Raw genomic sequence first — 25,913 nt, 5'->3', positions numbered from 1 at the left:
CTACTCAGAGCATGTAGCAAAAATCTGCATGATTAGGGACTTCAGTTATGAGCAAACAATGAACAACCTCTGTTGGGAGCGTTACTTTTAAAAAGTAATTAGTTATAGTTACTCACTACTTGTTCCAAAAAGTAATTGAGTTAGTAACTGAATTACTCTATAATAAAAGTAACTCGTTACCAGGGAAAGTAACTATTTGCGTTACTGTAAAAAAAAGAAAAAAAAGTTGCTATGTCAAATTTTTTTTTTTTGTTACAGTTTTCACAAGTCAGTTAAAATGAGCAGAACAGACAGGTGTTCGTACATAACTTTCGATATTTATTGCACGTCAACAGACAGCAAGAGTTTTATCCTGCACTTCAGGGTATTATATTTGTAAGAAAAGTGTTTTTGGCCACTAGCTTTGTAGATGCGGGTGTATCACATTACATGTACACATTACATGCACGTTCTTGCCTTTGACAACAATGAAATTGAAGTAGTGCTTATATAGCTCCACCTTGAAAATGGCAACTTTTCATCGGATTGCTCCTGACACGCCATTTCTGCAGCTGCTGCGAATCACTATGTAGCTGTGGGGTGTGTGTTTGTGTGTGTATGTGCGTGTTTGGCGCCGCTGGCGCGTGTGCCGGCATGTGTGTAAAAACACTGGCTCTGATTGGCTACCATGAAACACATGACTCTGCCTTAGCCAATCATAATCACTTATCTAGTTATTAGCCCACCTCCTCACTCGCTGTGTGAGCCAGGGGTGCGTTCGGATTACATAGTTTATGAAATTAATGCATAGTAACGCACCGCATTGAATGTCCAGTAATGGTAACGGCGTTGTAACGACGGGAAAAGCAATTAGTTAGATTACCCCGTTACTGAAAAAATAACGTCGTTACCTAACGCCGTTCTTTTAAACGCCGTTATTCCAAACACTGGATACAAATAAGACTTTATTAACTACATAAACACTTAAACTAGTCTAACATACACACACATGCATACAGTTGGCATAGGAAAAAAGGGCTAAAGCTTAAGCAGTAAAAAGAAAAGAAATAAAGACATGGAGCTATAGTACAATTTGATATTCAGCAGATCTACAGCCTGAAGGAAACATCAGTTCATCTTCAGAAACTCGAGCTGCGTCGATAACGTTTTGGGGAATGCCTACAGCATGATGTCTCTGAATAACGTGTGTAATCAGTCCAATGGATGGGAGAGACGTCATAGGCGGGTGACGTCAGAGACCAGGAAGTATAAAAGCACGAGCAGTGAAGCCGGCAGCCAGCCTTCTGTTTTCAGCAAGCGCTCTGTGTGTGTGTCAGTCGCTATCTTTTTGTGAGTCTTATTTAGTGTTGTTTGTCCACTAATAAACTCTATTGTCAAAGCTTCAATCAATAAAAAAATAGTGTGTTGCATAGGCATCAACATATAATATACACTGTAAGATTAATAATAGAATTAAGATCAATATAACTCAAAGGGGACTGAATTACAGTGAATAAGAACCGAATTAGTATGCAAATTATTCAGAATTAATATTTAACACTTTATCAACTATTCGGCCACCGATAAGTTGAGATTAAGGTATTTTATCAATTCTTTTTTAAACCAAATATTATCCTGTGGCCTACGGTAATAATATCATAAAATTTTGATAACTGATTATGAGCAAGGTAACAGAATCTACAGTTTAAGGCAGTAACTTGTAAGCACACAGCACAAGACACTGGTATGTAAACTCAGACAAGGCTTTATTGAACTACTCCAATACACTAAAACTAAAGTAACGAAAACACACAAACATTCATTCAAACAGTGACAGAGAAAAGTGATGTTATTAATGGAGGGTGACTGGATTCCCAAGTGTCTAACGTTAGACACTATTTCTTGACCGCAACCTGAGAGAATCAATCTACTAGCACTTTAATCTTAGTTTGTTTTCTTAATAAAATTTGCATCAGTTTCAGCCAGAATTAGGAGATATTGTGTACTTGCGTTTGAATGCTCCTGTGGGCGCGTGTTGCTGGAAGTTGCTGGAGAGGGAATCTCTGGCGCTGATTGGCTGGCAGTCGGTAGATGACTCATTCTTAGGGACAGCACTCGATGGTGAGTGGTTGGTTGGCTTTGCCTTTATCGTTCGCAAGACTTCCTGGATTGTGGGTTGCTATGCAACAGAGTTTTCTCTAAGTCTGGAGTGACTTTTTCTTTGACGAAGTTCAGCGAAGGATCTTATGGAAGAGTTGATGAGTTTTGAGTGAGCTCTTGGTGGTTTGAAGCTGGACGATGGAAAGGTCAGCACAAAACATAGGCAAGGGCCCAAGTCACTGCAAGCAGGGCAAAAAGCAAGGCAAAAAGCTTGGCAAAAAGTAAAGGCAAAAAGCCTGTCATTGGGTTATAAGCATTTCCATTTGACCTGTCCTTCTTAGTGTAACAGACAACCAGAGGCCTGTTCTGTCCATTTTGAGGTGATAGCTTCCTTTTGGGGGAAGGGTCCGTAGACCCTTTGGTTAGATGAGGAGGCGTTAGATATTATTTGTTAAATGTAACAATAGTTGTGTGTCTGATTGGTCCAAATGCTACCCAGTATATATAGAAATTAAAACTTTTTAGCACACGTGATGATAAATAAAAACATTTAATATGATAGATGTTTAAAAAAATGCCGTTCTTTCAATTTACAAAAAAAAAATAACAAAAATAAAATAAAAACCTGAAAAAAATATTCTCAGTTCTTTTCAACATGAATAATAATAATAATAATAATAATAATAATAATAATAATAATTACTGTTTTTATTTTATTTTATTTTTTTAGTAGAAAATCAGAACATTAGAAGGTTTTCTGAAAGATCATGTGACTGGAGTAATGATTCTGAAAATTCAGCTTTGAGCGTCAGCTTTGATTGTTCTTAATAAACTGTTTAACTGAACCCACAAGTGAATTTTGTGGGATAATTAAATATATTCTAAATAAACTACAAACATAAAAAATATATATACATTTATTTTGTCCTCACATTCTTTCGTGTAACTCTTCCCTCTCAGTCACACACTGCTCATTATGCATTACTTTTGTCTTCTCAGGTGCAAACACAATAATATTCATGGTCAATCTTTAGCCATGTATATTTTTATAAGCAACTGAAAAAAGCACAAAAGTCAGGGCATGTCAAAACTTCTCCAGGACCCCAAAACCCCTTTAGACCTCAGAGGGTTTTACCCAGTTTAGGAACAATTTGTCCAAACAAACAGATAAAATAATAGACTTTTTATTTCCAGTGTTGGCTTGTAGCTGGGAATTTATTGTGTTACCCCAGTAATATGAGTCTGCCTACAAAAGAATCAAACTTGGTTTTTAAAATAAAAAAGTCTTCTTAAATATAGTACAATAAACTCTACAGTATGTTTATAGTTTGTGTGGAAACTGTATCTTTATCCTCTTTACCTGTTTTCTTATTATTCATATATATCTTTCATTGTCTTCTCTAGTGCTGGCAGTAAATATTACTGTGTAAATACTATCTGTATTTCATTTTCCTCTTTCTGCAGCTATGGAAAGCAACGCATGTCAAGGTGTTGCTTTAGATTTCTTTACTAGATCCTCCCTTAAACCTCAAACAGTATCAACTTACAAAAATCTAAATAAAATAAAATCACAACCACACTAAACTAACACCTTTTATTTATATATTTAAAAAAATCTTATTAGGAAATACTGCCCAACTGAATGTCATTTCTTTAGTTTAACAGTGGCCCTTTTGTTTTAAAGACCCCATGAATTGGCTTGGTGACCAGCTTTCTTTTGTATGCTGCTTCTGTTTCACAGCCAGACCACAAACCACATAGCAAACCCAAACTTGACAGCTTGTACCATGGCTGTGACCAATAAAGGCAACTTCAAAATAAATAAGTTCTACCCATGTGCTTTGTAATCAGTTGATGTTTTAGAAAATAAAAGGATGAGCCATATTTTGGCACTTCTTATTACTAGATGGAAAAAAGTAGTGTTTATAATTAAGAGGGATGTTCTGGAGAGTATTTTATTGGACAAAAATTATAAACACCTCTGTGTACAAGACGATTCGTCTGTTTAGTCTCATAAAAGCTAGTCTTTAATGTTGGCTTTTGCTTTTGGTAACAAATAACAAACAGTAATATAAATAGAAAATGACTGAGGTAAGGGTAAAAAGTAGGGCAAAATCAATTTTATAACCCTTTGCAATTGAGTGCAACTTAATGAGACTTCATTACACCTACAAGCTTGTCAATGAGAATGAAGTCAAACAGTGGCGAGACCAAGCAGAAAAGTTCAGAAAAGGTAAGAGTGCACAATGACTTCCATAGCTAAGCCTGGGTGAACTTATGTAATGATATGGAACGTGTTTTTAGAGCATGTAGAGCTGATGGCTCGGCTGGAAAGGAAAGAAAGAGAGTGTGATACCAAGACACAAGAGAAGGATGATATGATGAAGACACTCAACAAGATGAAGGACAAACTGAAGAAAGAAGGAGTGGAATTGCACTCTGCCAGGGAGCAAGTATTAGACCTTTCTACCTTCATTAGCGACATCTCAGTGAGTTCACTGTCTGTTAATTTCTAGTGTGCTGTAGTTGTATGATTTACCTTGATATCAGAAAGTAGAACAATTGCACAATAATATTAGAACTTCTATGTTGATGTTTTAATTGTGTTGTTTAGTAAGATATGCTTGAGGAGAAGCTGTTCTGGTTAAGCATGAGTTATATGTGATGGTTTATACATTGCAGCAGATTTGTCTAATATATTTTATGCAAATTATTTGATCTTTTTCACTTTAAGAATTCATTTATAGAGTTCATTTACCCATTCCCCCTCCGCTTCCTGGGAGGCCGATGGCTCCGCCTCCACCACCTATGATGATGGATAACTTCCTTCCTCCTTCTCCACCTATTGCTTTTTCCAGTCCCCCCCCCCCACCCCCCCCCCCCCACCTCCCCCAGGGGGTCCTCCACTCCCACCTGGGGCCCCACCCATCTTTTCTGTGATTCCACCTCCAAATGGACCTGCTTCCATTAGCTCCACATCCAGCCTATGCACTAAAAGCATCCCACAACCTTCACAACCACTAAAATCCTTTAACTGGTCCAAACTGGGAGAGGTGAGTCAGTTTTTTATTTTATTTTTTTATTTATTTAGAGGTATTGCAATATAAAAAATTATCATAGAATCATAAAGCTACTTTACTGCCAGAACAGGGTCAGAAATTAACGTTTCTTTTAATTATTTGCTACATTGTATCTGTGTTGTCTTTTATGTAAAATGCTTAAGTTTTACTAATTCATTCAATCAAAATACTAGACTGTTACCAATACAATTGTATTAACATCAATAAGTCAAGTCAAGTCACCTTTATTTATATAGCGCTTTAAACAAAATGCATTGTGTCAAAGCAACTGAACAACATTCATTAGGAAAAAAGTTTGTCAATAATGCAAAATGATAGTTAAAGGCAGTTCATCATTGAATTCAGTGGTGTCATCTCTGTTCATTTAAATAGTGTCTGTGCATTTATTTGCAATCAAGTCAATGATATCGCTGTAGATGAAGTGACCCCAACTAAGCAAGCCAGAGGTGACAGCCGCAAGGAACAAAAACTCCATTGGTGACAGAATAGAGAAAAAAACCTTGGGAGAATCCAGGCTCAGTTGGGGGGCCAGTTCTCCTCTGACCAGACGAAACCAGTAGTTCAATTCCAGGCTGCAGCAAAGTCAGATTGTGCAGAAGAATCATCTGTTTCCTGTGGTCTTGTCCTGGTGGTACTCTGAGAAAGGTCTTTACAGGGGATCTGTATCTGGGGCTCTAGTTGTCCTGGTCTCCACTGTCTTTCAGGGATGTAGAGGTCCTTTCTAGGTGCTGATCCACCATCTGGTCTGGATACGTACTGTATCCGGGTGACTGCAGTGACCCTCTGATCTGGATACAGACTGGATCTGGTGGCTACGGTGACCTCAGAATAAGAGAGAAACAGACTAATATTAGCGTAGATGCCATTCCTCTAATGATGTAGCAAGTACATTGGGTGTTATGGGAAGTTTTCCCGGTTTACCTGATTAATGCAGCCTAAAAATCCTTTAACGGATTTGGATATTTAAAGCATGTTAGTATGTTATGTGTAAGCCAGGTTAAAGAGATGGGTCTTTAATCCAGATTTAAACTGCAAGAGTGTGTCTGCCTCTCGAACAATGTTAGGTAGGTTATTCCAGAGTTGTGCCAAATAGGAAAAGGATCTGCCGCCCGCAGTTGATTTTGATATTCTAGGTATTATCAAATTGAGTTTTGAGAACATAGCAGACGTAGAGGATTATAATGTAAAAGGAATACTGAGGTGCTTAACCATTCAGGGCTTTATAAGTAATAAGCAATTTTTTAAAGTGCAGTGTTGACAGGACCGGGCTAATATGTTTACACTTCCTGGTTCTAGTAAGAACTCTTGGTGCTGCATTTTGAACTAGCTGTAGTTTGTTTACTAAGCATGCAGAACAACCACCCAATAAAGCATTATAATAATCAAACCTTGAGGTCATAAATACATGGATTAACATTTCTGCATTTGACATTGAGAGCATAGAACGTAATTTAGATATATTTTTGAGATGGAAAAATGCAGTTTTAAGCTTGGCTTTCTAAGGAAAGATTGCGATCAAATAGCACACCTAGGTTCCTAACAGATGACGGAGAATTGACAGAGCAGACATCAAGTCTTAGACAGTGTTCTAGGTTATTACATGAAGAGTTTTTAGGTCCTATAATTAACAATTCAGGGTTTTTTTTTTTCAGAATTTAGCAGTAAGAAATTACTCGTCATCCATTTTTTTATATTGACTATGCATTCCATTAGTTTTCAAATTGGTTTGTTTCACCGGGCCGCGAAGAAATATAGAGCTGAGTATCATCAGCATAACAGTGAAAGCTAACACCATGTTTCCTGATGATATCTCCCAAGGGTAACATATAAAGCGTGAAGAGTAGCCGCCCTAGCACTGGGCCTTGAGATACTCCATACTGCACTTGTGATCGATATGATACATCTTCATTCACTGCTACGAACTGATGGCAGTCATATAAGTACAATTTTAAACCATGCTAATGCACTTCCATTAATGCCAATAAAGTGTTCAAGTCTATGCAAAAGAATGTTGTGGTCAATTGTGTCAAACGCAGCACTAATATCCAATAAAACTAATAGATAGATACACCCACAATCAGATGATAAGAGCAGATCATTTGTAACTCTAAGGAGAGCAGTCTCAGTACTATGATACGGTCTAAATCCTGACTGGAAATCCTCACATATACCATTTTTCTCCAAGAAGGAATGTAATTGTGAGGATACCACCTTTTCTAGTATCTTGGACAGAAAAGGGAGATTTGAGATTGGTCTATAATTAACTAGTTCTTTGGGGTCAAGTTGTGGTTTTTTTAATGAGAGGCTTAATAACAGCCAGTTTGAAGGTTTTGAGGACATATCCTAATGGCAATGAGGAATTAATAACAGTCAGAAGAGGATCTATGACTTCTGGAAGCACCTCTTTTAGGAGCTTAGATGGTATAGGGTCTAACATACATGTTGTTGGTTTAGATGATTTAACAAGTTTATACAATTCTTCCTCTCCTATAGTAGAGAATGAGTGGAACTGTTCCTCAGGGGGTCTATAGTGCACTGTCTGATGTGATACTGAAGCTGAAGGCTGAATGGTTGCAATTTTATCTCTAATAGTATCGATTTTAGAAGTAGTTCATTACTGCTGTGATGTTGGGAAATGTAGGGAATGTTGGGAAAACACTTGTTGAGGCTTTATTTTTCGTTAATTTAGCCACTGTATTGAATAAATACCTGGGGTTATGTTTGTTTTCTTCTATAAGAGAAGAAAAGTAATCGGATCTAGCAGTTTTTAATGCTTTTCTGTAGGATAGGTTACTTTCCCGCCAAGCAATACAAAATACCTCTAGTTTTGTTTTCCTCCAGCTGCGCTCCATTTTTCGGGCTGCTCTCTTTAGGGTGCGAGTATTCTCATTATACCATGGTGTCAAACTGTTTTCCTTAACCTTCCTTAAGCGTAAAGGAGCAACTGTATTTAAAGTGCTAGAAAAGAGAGAGTCCATAGTTTCTTTTACATCAAAAACTATACAACAACAAAAAGCCATACTTGCAATGGTGGAACAAATACTATATCTGACCTGTCATCTAGATTTATTGACACAGACTGTTAATTAATCTCAAAGCTGACCTACATGTATTTCCAAAATTACATAACCTAAATGGCCTACATGAAGTATAGTGCCCTCCACTATTATTGGCATCCTTGGTAAATTTGAACAAAGGCGGCTGTGAAAATAAATCCAAATTGTTTATCCTTTTGATTTTTCATTCAAAGAATTCCCCCCAAAATTCTAAACTTTCATTGAAGTAAAACAATTGAAAGTGGGGGGAAATCTCATTGTGAAATACATGTTTTCTCTAGTTCATGTTGAACACAATTATTGCAACCCAATTATTGCAACATCCTTTTCTCAAGAAATCAGCTCTTTTCAGATTCACAGATCCATATTGGTACTTCTTCTCTTCAGTTCACCCCACTCATTTTCTATGAAGTTCAGGATGGCCATGGCAGAAGCTCCATTTTTGTGTTGATTTTAATATTTGTTTTGGATTATTGTCCAACCACAGCCCATTATAAGATTTCTTACGGAAGCAGTCAAGTTTAGATTTTTTAAATCTCTTAAACGCTATTTTTGTTGTTGTTGTTGTTATTTTGTCTGATCTTTAGCCCTGTTCGGATGGGACTAGTTTTCTAAACTACGTATGAGTTTTGATTCTTGCCACCTGACATCTGCAATTTTCATGTACCAATTCCGACGGGACTAACATCTCTGTGTTTATTACAAAAATGGGAGGGTCTGTTTTGTGCATCTGGCCGTCACAGTGTTCACACATTCTGTATGAGTGCATTGCATATAGTCATTGTATTGATTACCATTAGTATTATTACACAATAAAAACGAAATACTAAATAGCTAGTATAGCAAAACCATGTTAATGTGTGTTTTTTTTTTAGTTTAACTTTTTTATTATTATATATTTTTTTGGTAGTAGTAGAAGTAGTAGGCTAAACGTTTAATTTTTGTAAAGGTAAATCTGTAATTAAAACATTATGTAACTGAGTGCATAAATGAACGCGAGTAATCTTACTTGATTCTGATATTACAATAGCCAGTAATAACACATGATCTTGATTTTTTATTATTATTATTTCTTTGCTGGGAAGCAAATATATCAAACATGCACGTGGTAAAAGCATCTACGGTAATTCACGTTGGCCAAAACACATGGGGAAACGCATTGTGAAATAAAATATCACTGCCAATCACAGACATTAGCATTAGGATGGGATTAGTTTTTTCAGAGGATCACTGAGTTGTTAAAAAACAGTAAGTAATTTGCCCTGGAATTATCACAGAGGTTGTGTGAGAAAAACACAGATGAGGCAGATTCACCAAGTACGTCTGAGAAACACAGATTTCTCTAACAACCCCCTGTAAAACTAGTCCCGTCCGAATAGGGCTATAGAAGCCAGTGCAATTTGAAGTTCCAGTCATGTCTGACAACTGAATATGCTGAATTAGTTTTTGGATGAGCAAGGAGATTTTTCTTGAAACCCTCCCAAACAATATGTGGTAATTTAGGGGTTCTTTGATTTCTTGATTTCCAAGTCTCAGCTAATCTCTGCAATCCTAAAACTGTGTTCTTTGCACACTCTTTAGCCTTTTAGAGTCTTTAGCCACTCAAACTCTCCTCCTCACTGTGCGTTAGGATGATATAAACACATGTCCTCTTCCAGGCAGATTTGTTACATCTTCAGTTGATCAGAACTTAATTATTGCTCAGATGGTGGATGTTGGTTAACGGAATGAATAAAAATGTATCTGTGTTTAAGGATACTGCTATGTTATGGCTACACAGTCATAACAAGCATGAAACCATTTGTGAATTAGTTTATTGCTTTTTACAGAGCAGAATATGAATACTTCACATTGGATATTTTAATGGTGTAATAAACAGAATGGTTATTCAAACTGTGAATTTATTTAGCAGACAGACTGGCTAAACCGACCGTCTGCTAGCTGCCTCCCGTCACAGAGGTCAGTTAATTCTCAGCACTCTTTCAGAGACTCTTTCACCTAGATATCACACTATAGAGACTGTGTCTGTTCCCCGAACTAGAAAATACAAAAAAACGTCCAAACCAAGTTAAGGCTAACAATTTAATTGAGGTTCAACAAATAAAAAACAAATGCAATATGGATAAACAAATGATAAAGCTTGGCTTATTGAATATCAGATCCATTTCTACGAAAACACTTTTTGTAAATAATATGATAACTGATCATAATATAGATGTGCTCTGTTTGACAGAAACTTGGCTAAAACCTGATGATTACATTATTTTAAATGAGTCCACCCCCCAAGATTACTGTTATAAACATGAGCCGTGTCTAAAAGGCAAAGGGGGAGGAGTTGCTTCAATTTATAACAACGTTTTCAGGATTTCTCAGAGGGCAGGCTTCAAGTATAACTCGTTTGAAGTAATGGTGCTTCATATAACATTATCAAGAGAAACCAATGTTAATGATAAATCCCCTGTTATGTTTGTACTGGCTACTGTATACAGGCCACCAGGGCACCATACAGACTTTATTAAAGAGTTTGGTGATTTTACATCCGAGTTAGTTCTGGCTGCAGATAAAGTTTTAATAGTTGGTGATTTTAATATCCATGTCGATAATGAAAAAGATGCATTGGGATCAGCATTTATAGACATTCTGAACTCTATTGGTGTTAGACAACATGTTTCAGGACCTACTCATGTCATGATTCTGCCCTCGTGTCCTTGATTTTTCCTAGTCTTGAGGCAGGATCATGACAGACCCGTGTTTTGTGTACAAGCACATGGCCTTGCCTTTGGGCCATGTGCTTGTGTTGTCTCGTTCCCTTGCCCCGCCCCCCTTGTTAACCTAGTCGTGTCTTGATTGTCCCATCTGTGCCACCTGTCGTGTCTTGATTGTTCCCCCTATTTAGCTTTCCTAGTGTGCTCTGTCTTGCGTCGGTTCATTGAGATTTGTTCCCCAAGAATTGTGATTGTGATTCGTGATAATACCCTGGTAACCCCTTTAAGATACTGTGTCCTGTATACCGTGAGTGTTTATTTGTAGTCAGTGTTCTCTAGTTTTGAGTCTTTGTTTATCTTACCTTATCAGTCCTGTTTAGTTATTTTTGTATCTGCCCTAGTCCTTGTTTTCCCCCTCGTGGGTTTTTATTTTCCCCTTTTTGTGAATAAACCTGTTTGTGTTGTAAATCCTGTCTGCACCTGAGTTCCTCCTTGCCAAAACTCTGACAGAATGAACCGACCAAAAAGGAACTCAGCAGGCAGGAGGTCCCCCGAGCTCCAACACTTGTTGGAGTTCCGTCGACAATGTTGGATGTCGTCCCCCACCGACAGGAAGGGGGTCACCCTCCCATACTCGCCCGAGGGGGAGTGGATCCTTCGGAATTATGCCCGGCTGTGGGAGAGCATCTCCCAGGAGGAGCCACAGAGGTCCCCCCTACCTACCCAGCTGCCGGCGATCCCGGAGGGTCGTGTCCTGGCCGTGGCAACCCTGGGGGATCAGTTAGGTCCCTCCCAAGATCCTGAGGCACCTCCCACTACCTTAAGTCTCCCCAACAAGCGAGGGAGACGGCTTTCATGGGAGTCAGCTTCAGAGTCTTCGGCGTCCGAGGCTGCCCTGCCCGAGACCAAACTCCCCCAACCCGCCTCTGACCCAGCTGTAGCCTCTGCACCGCGCCCGAGGAGGAAGAGGAGGAAGAAGGGGCCTGCCGGTCCTGTGACCCTGTCTCCTCCCGTGCCAGCAGCGGAGAGAGCTGGCGTGCCCGAGCCAGCAGCGGAGAGAGCTGGCGTGCCCGAGCCAGCAGCGGTGAGCGTGCCCGAGCCAGCAGCGGTGAGCGTGTCCGAGCCAGCAGCGGTGAGCGCTGGCGTGCCCGAGCCGGCAAAGAAGAGGGCAGTATGCAAGTCGGCAGTCGTGAGAGCGCAGGAGAGTGCCGCGGCCGACTCTGCAGCAAAGACTTTAGTTCAGTGTGTCTCATCTCGTAAGGAGATGCCAATTGTCTTAGCGGCTAAAGCCTTTTCAGATTATTTGTCTAGTCTTGTCCGTATCCTAGAAGTCCCCGTCCTGTCTTGTCCTCAGACCCTGTCCCCAGAAATCCCGAGTGTCCTGATGTCGTCTCCCCGTGTCCCGTAGATGTCGTCTCCCCGTGTCCCGTGAGTGTTGCCCCGTGTCCTGCTGATGAAGTCATGTATCCTGTTGATGTGGCCCCGTGTCCCGTAGATGTCCCGTGTCCTGTTGTCCCCCCGTGTCCAGTAGATGTTGCCCCGTGTCCCGTAGATGTCCCGTGTCCAGTAGATGTTGTCGTCCCGTGTCCAGTAGATGTTGTCCAGCTGTCGTCTCCCCGCGTCCCGTAAGTCTTGCCCCGCGTCCCGTAAGTGTTGCCCCGCGTCCCTTGTCTGCTCCTATCATGTCCCCTGTCAGTTGTCCCGAGACCCCTCCCCGCCCCTCACCACCCAGACCTGCCCGTACCCCCCGTCGTCAGCCTTCGTCCTGTCCTCCTAAAACTCCTGCCCCACCCACTCACCCTGGTCTGTCCCCCATGAACTTTGTGGTCCCGCCTCCTCCCCTTCCCTGTTTGTTTTTTTTGATTTGTCACCCTAACCCTGCCGTCGTGTATTCATGTCTGCCTTTGTTATTATTTGTCATGTCTTGTTGGTTTGTGTCGGTGTCCCAGTCCGTCATGTCAGTCATGTCTCGTGTTTGATGTTCCCTTGAGGAGCGTCTGGAAGCCGCTCCTTAAGGGAGGGGTTCTGTCATGATTCTGCCCTCGTGTCCTTGATTTTTCCTAGTCTTGAGGCAGGATCATGACAGACCCGTGTTTTGTGTACAAGCACATGGCCTTGCCTTTGGGCCATGTGCTTGTGTTGTCTCGTTCCCTTGCCCCGCCCCCCTTGTTAACCTAGTCGTGTCTTGATTGTCCCATCTGTGCCACCTGTCGTGTCTTGATTGTTCCCCCTATTTAGCTTTCCTAGTGTGCTCTGTCTTGCGTCGGTTCATTGAGATTTGTTCCCCAAGAATTGTGATTGTGATTCGTGATAATACCCTGGTAACCCCTTTAAGATACTGTGTCCTGTATACCGTGAGTGTTTATTTGTAGTCAGTGTTCTCTAGTTTTGAGTCTTTGTTTATCTTACCTTATCAGTCCTGTTTAGTTATTTTTGTATCTGCCCTAGTCCTTGTTTTCCCCCTCGTGGGTTTTTATTTTCCCCTTTTTGTGAATAAACCTGTTTGTGTTGTAAATCCTGTCTGCACCTGAGTTCCTCCTTGCCAAAACCTTGACAACTCATTGTAGAAATCATACTCTAGATCTAATACTGTCACATGGAATTGATGTTGATAGTGTTGAAATAATTCAGCCAAGTGATGATATCTCAGATCATTATTTACCCAAAACTAGAGGTATTTCGTATTGCTTGGCGGGAAAGTAGCATATCCTACAGAAAAGCATTAAAAACTGCTAGATCTGATTACTTTTCTTCTCTTTTGGAAGAAAACAAACATAACCCCAGGTATTTATTCAATACAGTGGCTAAATTAACGAAAAATAAAGCCTCAACAAGTGTTGACATTTCCCAACACCACAACAGTAATGACTTTATGAACTACTTTACTTCTAAAATCGATACTATTAGAGATAAAATTGCAACCATTCAGCCGTCAGCTACAGTATCACATCAGACAGTGCACTATAGACCCCTGAGGAACAGTTCCACTCATTCTCTACTATAGGAGAGGAAGAATTGTATAAACTTGTTAAATCATCTAAACCAACAACATGTATGTTAGACCCTATACCATCTAAGCTCCTAAAACAGGTGCTTCCAGAAGTCATAGGTCCTCTTCTGACTATTATTAATTCCTCATTGTCATTAGGATATGTCCCCAAAACCTTCAAACTGGCTGTTATTAAGCCTCTCATAAAAAAAACACAACTTGACCCCAAAGAACTTGTTAATTATAGACCAATCTTGAATCTCTCTTTTCTGTCCGAGATTCTAGAAAAGGTGGTATCCTCACAATTATATTCCTTCTTAGAGAAAAATGGTATATGTGAGGATTTCCAGTCAGGATTTAGACCGTATCATAGTACTGAGACTGCTCTCCTTAGACTTACAAATGATCTGCTCTTATCATCTGATCGTGGGTGTATCTCTCTATTTTTCTATAGTTTTATTGGATCTTAGTGCTGCGTTTGACACAATTGACCACAGCATTCTTTTGCATAGACTTGAACACTTTGTTGGCATCAGTGGAAGTGCATTAGCATGGTTTAAATCGTACTTATATGACCGCCATCAGTTCGTAGCAGTGAATGAAGATGTATCATATCGATCACAAGTGCAGTATGGAGTACCTCAAGGCTCAGAACTAGGGCCGCTACTCTTCACGCTTTATATGTTACCCTTGGGAGATATCATCAGGAAACATGGTGTTAGCTTTCACTGTTATGCTGATGATACTCAGCTCTATATTTCCTCACAGCCCGGTGAAACACACCAATTTGAAAAACTAATGGAATGCATAGTCGGTATAAAAAATTGGATGACGAGTAATTTCTTACTGCTAAATTCAGAAAAAACAAAGGTGTTAATTATAGGGCCTAAAATCTCTGCTTGTAATAACCTAGAACACTGTCTAAGACTTGATGGTTGCTCTGTCAATTCTTCGTCATCAGTTAGGAACCTAGGTGTGCTACTTGATCGCAATCTTTCCTTAGAAAGCCACGTTTCTAGCATTTGTAAAACTGCATTTTTCCATCTCAAAAATATATCTAAATTACGGCCTATGCTCTCAATGTCAAATGCAGAAATGTTAGTCCATGCATTTATTACTTCAAGGTTAGACTGTTGTAATGCTTTATTGGGTGGTTGTTCTGCACGCTTAGTAAACAAACTACAGCTAGTCCAAAATGCAGCAGCAAGAGTTCTTACTAGAACCAGGAAGTATGACCATATTAGCCCGGCCCTGTCCACACTGCACTGGCTCCCTATCAAACATTGTATAGATTTTAAAATATTGCTTATTACTTATAAAGCCCTGAATGGTTTAGCACCTCAGTATTTGAATGAGCTCCTTTTACATTATACTCCTCTACGTCCGCTACGTTCTCAAAACTCAGGCAATCTGATAATACCTAGAACATCAAAATCAACTGCGGGCAGCAGATCCTTTCCTATTTGGTGCCTAAACTCTGGAATAACCTACCTAACATTGTTCGGGAGGCAGACACACTCTTGCAGTTTAAATCTAGATTAAAGACCCATCTCTTTAACCTGGCATACACATAACATACTAATATGCTTTTAATATACAAATCCGTTAAAGGATTTTTAGGCTGCATTAATTAGGTAAACTGTAACCGGAAACACTTCACATAACACCCCATGTACTTGCTACATCATTAGAAGAATGGCATCTACGCTAATATTTGTCTGTTTCTCTCTTGTTCCGAGGTCACCGTGGCCACCAGATCCAGTCTGTATCCAGATCAGAGGGTCACTGCAGTCGCCCGGATCCAGTACGTATCCAGACCAGATGGTGGATCAGCACCTAGAAAGGACCTCTACTGCCCAGAAAGACAGTGGAGACCAGGACAACTAGAGCCCCAGATACAGATCCCCTGTAAAGACCTTGTCTCAGAGGACCACCAGGACAAGACCACAGGAAACAGATGATTCTTCTGCACAATCTGACTTTGCTGCAGCCTGGAATTGAACTACTGGTTTCGTCTGGTCAGAGGAGAACTGGCCCCCCAACTGAGCCTGGTTTCTCCCAAGGTTTTTTTCTCCATTCTGTCACCGATGGAGTTTTGGTTCCTTGCCGCTGTCGCCTCTGGCTTGCTTAGTTGGGGTCACTTCATCTACAGCGATATCATTGACTTGATTGCAAATAAATGCACAGACACTATTTAAATGAACAGAGATGACATAACTGAATTCAATGATGAACTGCCTTTAACTATCATTTTGCATTATTGAGACACTGTTTTCCAACTGAATGTTGTTCAGTGCTTTGACGCAATGTATTTTGTTTAAAGCACTATATAAATAAAGGTGATTGATTGATTTACAGAAATGTAATCATATAAAGAATGATCACTGAAGAGTTTGATGACAGTCTAGTGCAAGTTATGTAGTCTTTCAGAAACTCCTATTACAATGATGAATAAATGGAATATGGTACTGAAAATATCCAAAAATGACAAAGAAGCACTATAAAAGTATGTTTGCTTATATTCTTTTATGGCACATTAGGATATAGCGATACCTTATTAGTCTTTAACAGCCTCTGATCATGGTATAATATCAATGTATGGAAAGGAGCAAGTTTGGAGCAGCATGGGGTTAAAATGACAATGGGATAACATTTTTGAGGGAACTGTTCCTTTAAGTATTTTAGAGATCTTGGGCCATATACTACACCCGGCGCAATGAGACGCAAGGCGCAGCTCAAGTGTGTTTGCTATTTTCAGTGTGGCACTACTCGCATTTTCTCGTCCAGCGCCACGTCGTTTAATTACCAAATGCATTTGCACCCATTTGTGCGCCCATGGGCGTTCTGGTCTAAAAAAGAGGTGTGTTCAGGCGCATTGCTGGCGCAATGCTATTTAACGGAGCTGAAACTCAAACCTGGTCTAAAGTCTGGCACAATGTTTCTTCTTTGTTATTTAAAGAGTGTATTAGTATAGGCAGGTCTGCAATGCGCGTACACGGTGCTTAACGCAGGGACACACATGCCAAATATTAAAAATGCATAATATTTTTTTGTAGGCTAATTAAAAAAATAATAATAATAATAATAATAATTATATATATATATATATATATATATATATATATATATATATATATATATATATATATATATATATATATATATATAAAAATGCCTACATGTCATAATGGATAGTCTATCTGGTTGCACATGAGCAGCTCTGTTTCATCTTGGAGACGCGTTCTGTTTTTGCGCTTGTCAAATTCCGTCGTGTAAATAGCAAATATGTCATGGCACGAGTGCAACTGACTCTTAAAGGGAATGGAAGATGAGACTCTGATTGGTTTATTCCACGTTACACCCCCCCAAAAAACACCCATTACTCATTAAGAGAATAGGGACAACCCGTTTAGACCCGGGTGTGCCAACTGTTTTCGGTCGTTAAAATACCAAAGTGGATCTGGAAACGTCCAGAGTGCACCTGCGCCATGCGCTTTACACTTTGCGTTTAGATCGTTAAAATAGGGCCCCTTGTTTTCACAGCCTTATCCTGCAGTTATAGAATTATGTTTTTTTTTCTCAAATACTTGGAGTGAATAATTGGAGAGTTTTTTTTATTATTATTTATTTTGTATAGAATTAGCTAAACTACTGTGATAGAACAGTAATTGGCTGAATAACTGTAATTTAATCATGACAACTTTGAAGATTTTGAATGGTGGTAGGTATGACAATTCAAATGTAGTTGCTCTTAGATCTGCTTTGCTGCTGCTGCTGTTTATTGTTGTAGTTGTAGATTATTGCTGCTGCTAGCAAGTACAGGAACTTGCTACTGCAAATGCATATGGTGATATGGTGCTATGGGTATTCATTCATTCATTCATTAGACTTTATTGTCCACCTTAGTGGAAATTTGTCTTCGACTTCTCCGAACAGAAATACATCAATGACATTTAAACTTACATTAAAATACACACAGTTAAGAGTACAATACTACCACCATCAACATACAACAACAGAAAAATGGAAAACAGCCCAGCTGATTAAAATAAGATAGATTTTGATCTACAATAAACACATTTTTAAACCATTTCAGTTTAAATTAAGTTCCTGTATGGCATGGGGAATAAAAGATTTCTTATAGATGTTCCGGCTCGCCCTTGAGACCCTGAATCTATGGCCAGATGGAAGCAATTCAAACTCTGAGTTTAGTGGGTGTAGGGTGTCTGTTGATATCTGTCGTGCCTTCCTGAGTACCGCCTTATCAAATACATCCCCAAGTTGCCTTTGTGACCTGCCAACCACCTTCCCTGCCGTATTAACAATTTTAGAAAGCATGTTTTTATCTTTCACATTCAGGTTACCATACCAAGCTGTTATATTAAACTGTAAAATACTTTCTACAAGGCCCCTATATGCCATCTCAAGAATATGCTGGCTGACCCTAAAACTCCTCAGTTTTCTAATTAAAAACAATCGCTGATTAGCTCTCTTAAAAATACTCTCTGAGTTAACATTAAAACTTAAAGTACGATCAATGATTGTAGCCAGGTACTTAAAATTTTCAACTACTTCCACAGGCTGGCTGTTAAGTACAACAGGGTTGATGTTACTGGCCCCTTTTGGTTTCGTTTGTATTATAAGTTCATTTGTTTTAGTCACATTAATTTCCAATTTAACAGTCTGACACCAATCCTGCAATAAAGTGACTTCACTAAGATAAGCTTTCTCATGTGCTGCATTATTTTCTGTGAGAAGTCCTACCAAGGCCATGTCATCAGAATATTTAAGTAAACTAACATTGGTGCTGTGCACAGTCATATCATTTATATAAATTGAAAACAACAAAGGTGAAAACACACAGCCTTGTGGTGCTCCAGTATTTATAACAAGCTCATCTGAGTAGACCCCATTCATTAAGACTCTCTGAGGGCGGTCAGTTAAGAAACTTCTAATCCAGTGAATGAGCCCACCATTCACATTCATCCTATGAAGTTGTTCTAAAAGAATGTCAGTTTGCATAGTATTAAAAGCAGAAGTAAAATCAATAAAAAGAACCCGAGCAAGTGACTTTGGTTGTTGTAAATGTTTAGCTATTTGATTTACAAGAGTAAGAGTTGTGTCCTCTGTGCCCCTGTGTGACCTATAGGCAAATTGAAGGGGGTCAAGTTGATTCCCAACAGAAGACATAAGATGAGTACTGACCACTCTCTCCATACACTTAGCTAAGAGTGGAGTGAGTGCCACTGGTCTAAAGTCTCCAAGGGCTATAGCCCTAGAGACTTAGGCACAGGTATTATTGTGGATTTCTTCCATGAATTCAGACAATTCAGCAAAATTTGAAACAGCTGAGTGATAACCCCTTTAAGCTGCTGAGAACATACCTTTAACACCCTTCCTTGGAGGCCATCAAGCCCAGGGGCTTTGTTTGGTCTAATTTTAGAGAGACATCTGGCTACTTCTTCTTCAGAAAGCTGTATATGTTCATAGCTACCAATCTGATCACAGGTAATACTGCAGCCTATTTTTGGGTCTCTCACATCATATCTTCCATAGAAGATGTTTAAATCATTAACAAATTTACCACAATCTGCCACGTTTACACTTTCTTTTTTTCCTTCCCTACCCATTATTGTGTTTAATCCCTCCCATGCTTGTCTTGCATTACCTGTACAGAATCTTTGTTCAACCTTATTCTTAAAATCTATTTTTGCTGTAAAAACCTTACGTTTAAATTCCTTCTCTTTCTCCTTTACTACATCATTTTCTCCTCTCAAAAATGCAGCCTTTTTCTCATTCAGACACGTTTTAAGATCCTTTGAGAGCCATGGCTTGTTATTACTAAACACCTGAACTTTCTTAGAGGTGATAACAGTTTCTTCACAAAACTTAATATAGCATGTGATTATGTCTGTTAATTTGTGATAATCAGAGCATGTGTCAAAAAACATGCGCCAATCCGTAGAGTCAAAACAATCTCTGAGCTTCTCCTCCCCATCCTCAGTCCATTGACGTACAGTCTGTATGTTGGAAGGAGATGAATGACGTTATGATCTGACTTACCAAGAGGAGGACGACTCACTGCTTTATATGCGTCTGGGATGTTACCGAAGCATTGGTCCAGTATGCGAGTGGAGCGAGTGGGCGTGGTGACATACTGCTGCAGAGTGGGTAGATGAGGTGACAGCTGACATGTGTTGAAATCCCCCAAAATAAAAACTGGCTGATCTGCCGATCGGGAGAGAGCAGCATTGAAGCTTTCAGTTATCATTTCCGCTGCTTCTTTATTATTAGGCCCTGGGACATAGACAAGGATGATGGTGATTTGCCCGAACTCCCGCGGAAGGTAAAATGGCCTGATAGATACAGACAGCAGTTCATAGTCTCTAGTGCACACTCTCTTGAGCACTTTAAATTGTGATGCCCAGGTGCTGTCAATAAACATTCAGAGTCCTCCCCCGATGGATTTTTGAGATGACACCTTATCACGATCTGCTCTTATAACTGTAAATCGCTCCATGTCAATACCTGCGCTGTCCTCGTGAAGCCACGTCTCTGTGAAACAAAGCAAATTACTCCTCCTAAAATCTTCGTCAAACTGGAGGCGTGTTGTGATCTCATCCAGTTTATTATTTAATGATCTGACGTTTGACAGAGTTATGATGGGAAGCGGGTGTCTGTTTCCTCGCCTTCTCAACCTGTTACGAACGCCTCCCCTCGAGCCTCTTTTCTTCCTTTTCCTGCCCTGGGCTTTTCCATGAGGTATTGCTGATACACGACTTAAGTCTACAGGCACAGCTTCACTCCGTAGGGCAAAAATAAAATCCCTCGAATAAGTAATTACTGATGACGTTTGTATCTGGTGTTTACTTCCCTCATTGTTCCCGAAAAGGGCAAAGTTCTCTCTTATGACAGCGTATAGAATAAATAAGATCACCACTGCGCGCAAGTAATCCATTTCCATGTTGATTGCCTCAAGGACATTAACAAAACATAAGTAAACACACGGTTAACGCCGAAAATTCACAGAACAAACAAACAAACGAACGGAGAAGCACTGGGTCAGCAGCCGTGCCGCGCCCCGACTTTTTTAAGACATACTACGCTACACACATAGCATATAAAGTAACCCATAGCAGGTCTATACAGGTGGAGCTGGGGAAGGTGGTGGGTTTCAGAGAAACTCTCAAAAGCATTCTGCAGGAAACTCTAGTGAATGCTAAAGCCAGTCATATAAATGCAAGGCAGTAAGCCCACTGGTTGCATGTGCAGCATGAACCAATCAGCTTGTGCCAAGTCATTTAACTCTCTGAATATCATCAGTTACGTTAACAACCCATTATCCTGTGCCATCTAGTGTTTCGTAAGTAAACTATAAATTTGTCACAAATGTGTCTACTTACTGAACATTAATACACAGATGTCTAAAATGTAGATGAGCCATGTTGTGGGAAGTAATGACCTTTCACCTATCCCACATTCTTCATGTCACTGCTCAGAGAGAGTTGCAGGGGTGTGTAAAAAGTTTGCTTTCTTTGGACCAATTTGGAGTTACATGACACGTAACCTCATCAAAACATTCACAGCACAGGAAACGGTCCGGACCAAAAATAGATGAATGGTCTCTGTGAAATAGTCAAGCTTCTTTTAAGCATCTGTGGTGTTTCAGGTGCATGAATTATTATTGTTATTTTATTATTATTATTATTATTATTATTATTATTATTATTATTATTATTATTATTATTATTATTATTAATGACACACTGTTCTTAATACTGGCTTTTTGAGAGACATATCAATCAATCAATCACCTTTATTTATATAGTGCTTTAAACAAAATACATTGCGCCAAAGCACTGAACAACATTCATTTGGAAAACAGTGTCTCAATAATGCAAAATGATAGTTAAAGGAAGTTCATCATTGAATTTAGTTATGTCATCTCTGTTCAGTTGAAATAGTGTCTGTTTTAATTTGTAATCAAGTCAATGATATCGCTGTAGATGAAGTGACCCCAACTAAGCAAGCCAGAGGCGACAGCGGCAAGGAACCGAAACTCCATCGGTGACAGAATGGAGAAAAAAAACCTTGGGAGAAACCAGGCTCAGTTGGGGGGCCAGTTCTCCTCTGACCAGACGAAACCAGTAGTTCAATTCCAGGCTGCAGCAAAGTCAGATTGTGCAGAAGAATCATCTGTTTCCTGTGGTCTTGTCCTGGTGGTCCTCTGAGACAAGGTCTTTACAGGGGATCTGTATCTGGGGCTCTAGTTGTCCTGGTCTCCGCTGTCTTTCAGGGCAGTAGAGGTCCTTTCTAGGTGCTGATCGACCATCTGGTCTGGATACGTACTGGATCCGGGTGACTGCAGTGACCCTCTGATCTGGACACAGACTGGATCTGGTGGCCACGGTGACCTCGGAACAAGAGAGAAACAGACAAATATTAGCGTAGATGCCATTCTTCTAATGATGTAGAAAGTACGGTGTTATGTGAAGTGTTCCGGTTCCAGTTTACCTAATTAATGCAGCCTAAAAATCCTTTAACGGATTTGGATATTAAAAGCATATTAGTATGTTATGTGTATGCCAAGTTAAAGAGATGGGTCTTTAATCTAGATTTAAACTGCAAGAGTGTGTCTGCCTCCCGAACAATGTTAGGTAGGTTATTCCAGAGTTTAGGCGCCAAATAGGAAAAGGATCTGCCGCCCGCAGTTGATTTTGATATTCTAGGTATTATCAAATTGCCTGAGTTTTGAGAACGTAGCGGACGTAGAGGAGTATAATGTAAAAGGAGCTCATTCAAATACTGAGGTGCTAAACCATTCAGGGCTTTATAAGTAATAAGCAATATTTTAAAATCTATACGATGTTTGATAGGGAGCCAGTGCAGTGTGGACAGGACCGGGCTAATATGGTCATACTTCCTGGTTCTAGTAAGAACTCTTGCTGCTGCATTTTGGACTAGCTGTAGTTTGTTTACCAAGCGTGCAGAACAACCACCCAATAAAGCATTACAATAGTCTAACCTTGAAGTCATAAATGCATGGATTAACATTTCTGCATTTGACATTGAGAGCATAGGCCGTAATTTAGATATATTTTTGAGATGGAAAAATGCAGTTTTACAAATGCTAGAAACGTGGCTTTCTAAGGAAAGATTGCGATCAAGTAGCACACCTAGGTTCCTAACTGATGACGAAGAATTGACAGAGCAACCATCAAGTCTTAGACAGTGTTCTAGGTTATTACAAGTAGAGTTTTTAGGCCCTATGATTAACACCTCTGTTTTTTTTCTGAATTTAGCAGTAAGAAATTACTCGTCATCCAATTTTTTATATCGACTATGCATTCCATTAGTTTTTCAAATTGGTGTGTTTCACCGGGCTGCGAGGAAATATAAAGCTGCGTATCATCAGCATAACAGTGAAAGCTAACACCATGTTTCCTGATGATATCTCCCAAGGGTAACATATAAAGCGTGAAGAGTAGCGGCCCTAGAACTGAGCCTTGAGGTACTCCATACTGCACTTGTGATCGATATGATACATCTTCATTCACTGCTACGAACTGATGGCGGTCATATAAGTACGATTTAAACCATGCTAATGCACTTCCACTGATGCCAACAAAGTGTTCAAGTCTATGCAAAAGAATGTTGTGGTCAATTGTGTCAAACGCAGCACTAAGATCCAATAAAACTAATAGAGAGATACACCCACGATCAGATGATAAGAGCAGATCATTTGTAACTCTAAGGAGAGCAGTTTCAGTACTATGATACGGTCTAAATCCTGACTGGAAATCCTCACATATACCATTTTTCTCTAAGAAGGAATATAATTGTGAGGATACCACCTTTTCTAGTATCTTGGACAGAAAAGGGAGATTCGAGATTGGTCTATAATTAACTAGTTCTCTGGGGTCAAGTTGTGGCTTTTTTATGAGAGGCTTAATAACAGCCAGTTTGAAGGTTTTGGGGACATATCCTAATGACAATGAGGAATTAATAATAGTCAGAAGAGGACCTATGACTTCTGGAAGCACCTCTTTTAAGAGCTTAGATGGTATAGGGTCTAACATACATGTTGTAAGTTTAGATGATTTAACAAGTTTATACAATTCTTCCTCTCCTATAGTAGAGAATGAGTGGAACTGTTCCTCAGGGGGTATATAGTGCACTGTCTGATGCGAAACTGTAGCTGACGGCTGAATGGTTGCAATTTTATCTCTAATAGTATCGATTTTAGAAGTAAAGTAGTTCATAAAGTCATTACTGCTGTGGTGTTGGGAAATGTCAACACTTGTTGAGGCTTTATTTTTCGTTAATTTAGCCACTGTATTGAATAAATACCTGGGGTTATGTTTGTTTTCTTCTAAAAGAGAAGAAAGGTAATCAGATCTAGCAGTTTTCAATGCTTTTCTGTAGGATATGCTACTTTCCCGCCAAGCAATACGAAATACCTCTAGTTTTGTTTTCCTCCAGCTGCGCTCCATTTTTCGGGCTGCTCTTTTTAGGGTGCGAGTATGCTCATTATACCATGGTGTCAAACTGTTTTCCTTAACCTTTCTTAAGCGTAAAGGAGCAACTCTTTAAAGTGCTAGAAAATAGAGAGTCCATAGTTTCTGTTACATCATCAAGTTGTTCTGAGGTTTTGGATATGCTAAGGAATTCAGATACATCAGGAAGATAACTTAAAAAGCAGTCTTTTGTGGTAGAAGTGATGGTTCTTCGATACTTGTAACAAGAAGTAGAATTTACAATTTTGGCTATATGAAGTTTACACAGAACTAAATAATGATCTGAGATATCATCACTTGGCTGAATAATTTCAACACTATCAACATCAATTCCATGTGACAGTATTAAATCTAGAGTATGATTTCGACAATGAGTAGGTCCTGAAACGTGTTGTCTAACACCAATAGAGTTCAGAATGTCTATAAATGCTGATCCCAATGCATCTTTTTCATTATCGACATGGATATTAAAATCACCAACTATTAAGACTTTATCTGTAGCCAGAACTAACTTGGATGTAAAATCACCAAACTCTTTAATAATAGACATATAGAAAGTTAGGAATGTATTGTATGTTTTATTTTCACTGATTCATTCAGTTTCGAAAAACTGGTTTAAAAAAAAAAAGAAAGTTAATTGCGTGTTCAAAACAAGCAATGAAATTGTCATAACTCATTGTCCTAAGCTTTGGTTGATTAATAAATACAATTTAAACCTTTGCCTAAATACAAGCCAAAGCACAATCCCACATTATAAATAAAAATTTTATATCAGTAAATTCAAAAATACTTCATAATACTCATTCATTATTTTATTTCATTATAAATAAAATGTATTCAAACAGTTTTCTCCTTTTCTGCAGAAAGAAACAGGATCAATGGATGACCTTTATCTGAGCTCACGCAAAGTCAAAGAGCTGTCTGTTATTGAAGGACGGAGGGCCCAAAACTGTGTCATCTTGCTTTCAAAGTATGCACTTGTTCTGGGTCAGAATTGTGTTATAGTCAACCTATCAGTTATCCTGGAAAACTGATGCTACACTTATGAAGCCCAAAATGTAAACATTTTTGGAAAAAAAAAGTTTTTTTGAAATTGTAGGCTTATTATGTAATACCTGGTCACAACTTATTTTAGTTACATAAAAAACTAATCTGAATCTGAAAGGAGAGACAGATTACCCCTGGCCAAAATTACAGTCGGTCAGACTAGTTCTTAAAGTCACCTTGAAATCAAAATTTACACTTTTTTATGGACTATTGGAATAGTTTATTATAAATATGAAAAAATATATTTTTATAAATATGAAAACATATATTTTCTCCTTAGCATTTTAATTTCACTTCATTGCTGTTTTATTGTATTATATGTCTTGTTTTTGTTGTTGTTGTTTTCTGTTTCCTCTTACTTTTAATTTGATTTTACATTGTTCAGCACTTTGGATAGCTTTGCTATGTTTAATGTGCTATATAAATAAAATTTACTTACT

At 39.1% G+C, this 25,913-nt stretch overlaps 1 protein-coding gene and 1 pseudogene across 1 annotated transcript in view; both read left to right on the top strand.

Moving 5' to 3' along the window:
- Positions 1-4,901, top strand: part of LOC127976409 (disheveled-associated activator of morphogenesis 2-like) — a 55,301-nt pseudogene extending 50,400 nt beyond the window's left edge.
- LOC127975855 (uncharacterized) overlaps positions 1-16,138 on the top strand; it is a 1,007,983-nt gene extending 991,845 nt beyond the window's left edge. Inside the window, exon 2 of the mRNA XM_052579874.1 lies at positions 15,860-16,138. The gene's annotated coding sequence lies outside the window, so the exon portion shown is untranslated. The remainder of the gene's footprint in view (positions 1-15,859) is intronic.
- The last annotated feature ends 9,775 nt before the right edge of the window (positions 16,139-25,913 follow it).

This window comes from Carassius gibelio, chromosome B17 (genome assembly GCF_023724105.1).
Source record: "Carassius gibelio isolate Cgi1373 ecotype wild population from Czech Republic chromosome B17, carGib1.2-hapl.c, whole genome shotgun sequence".
Classification (NCBI taxonomy): Eukaryota; Metazoa; Chordata; class Actinopteri; order Cypriniformes; family Cyprinidae; genus Carassius; species Carassius gibelio.
The sequence above is the reverse complement of the archived record's forward strand: the minus strand, read 5'-3'. Positions and strand labels throughout refer to the sequence as shown.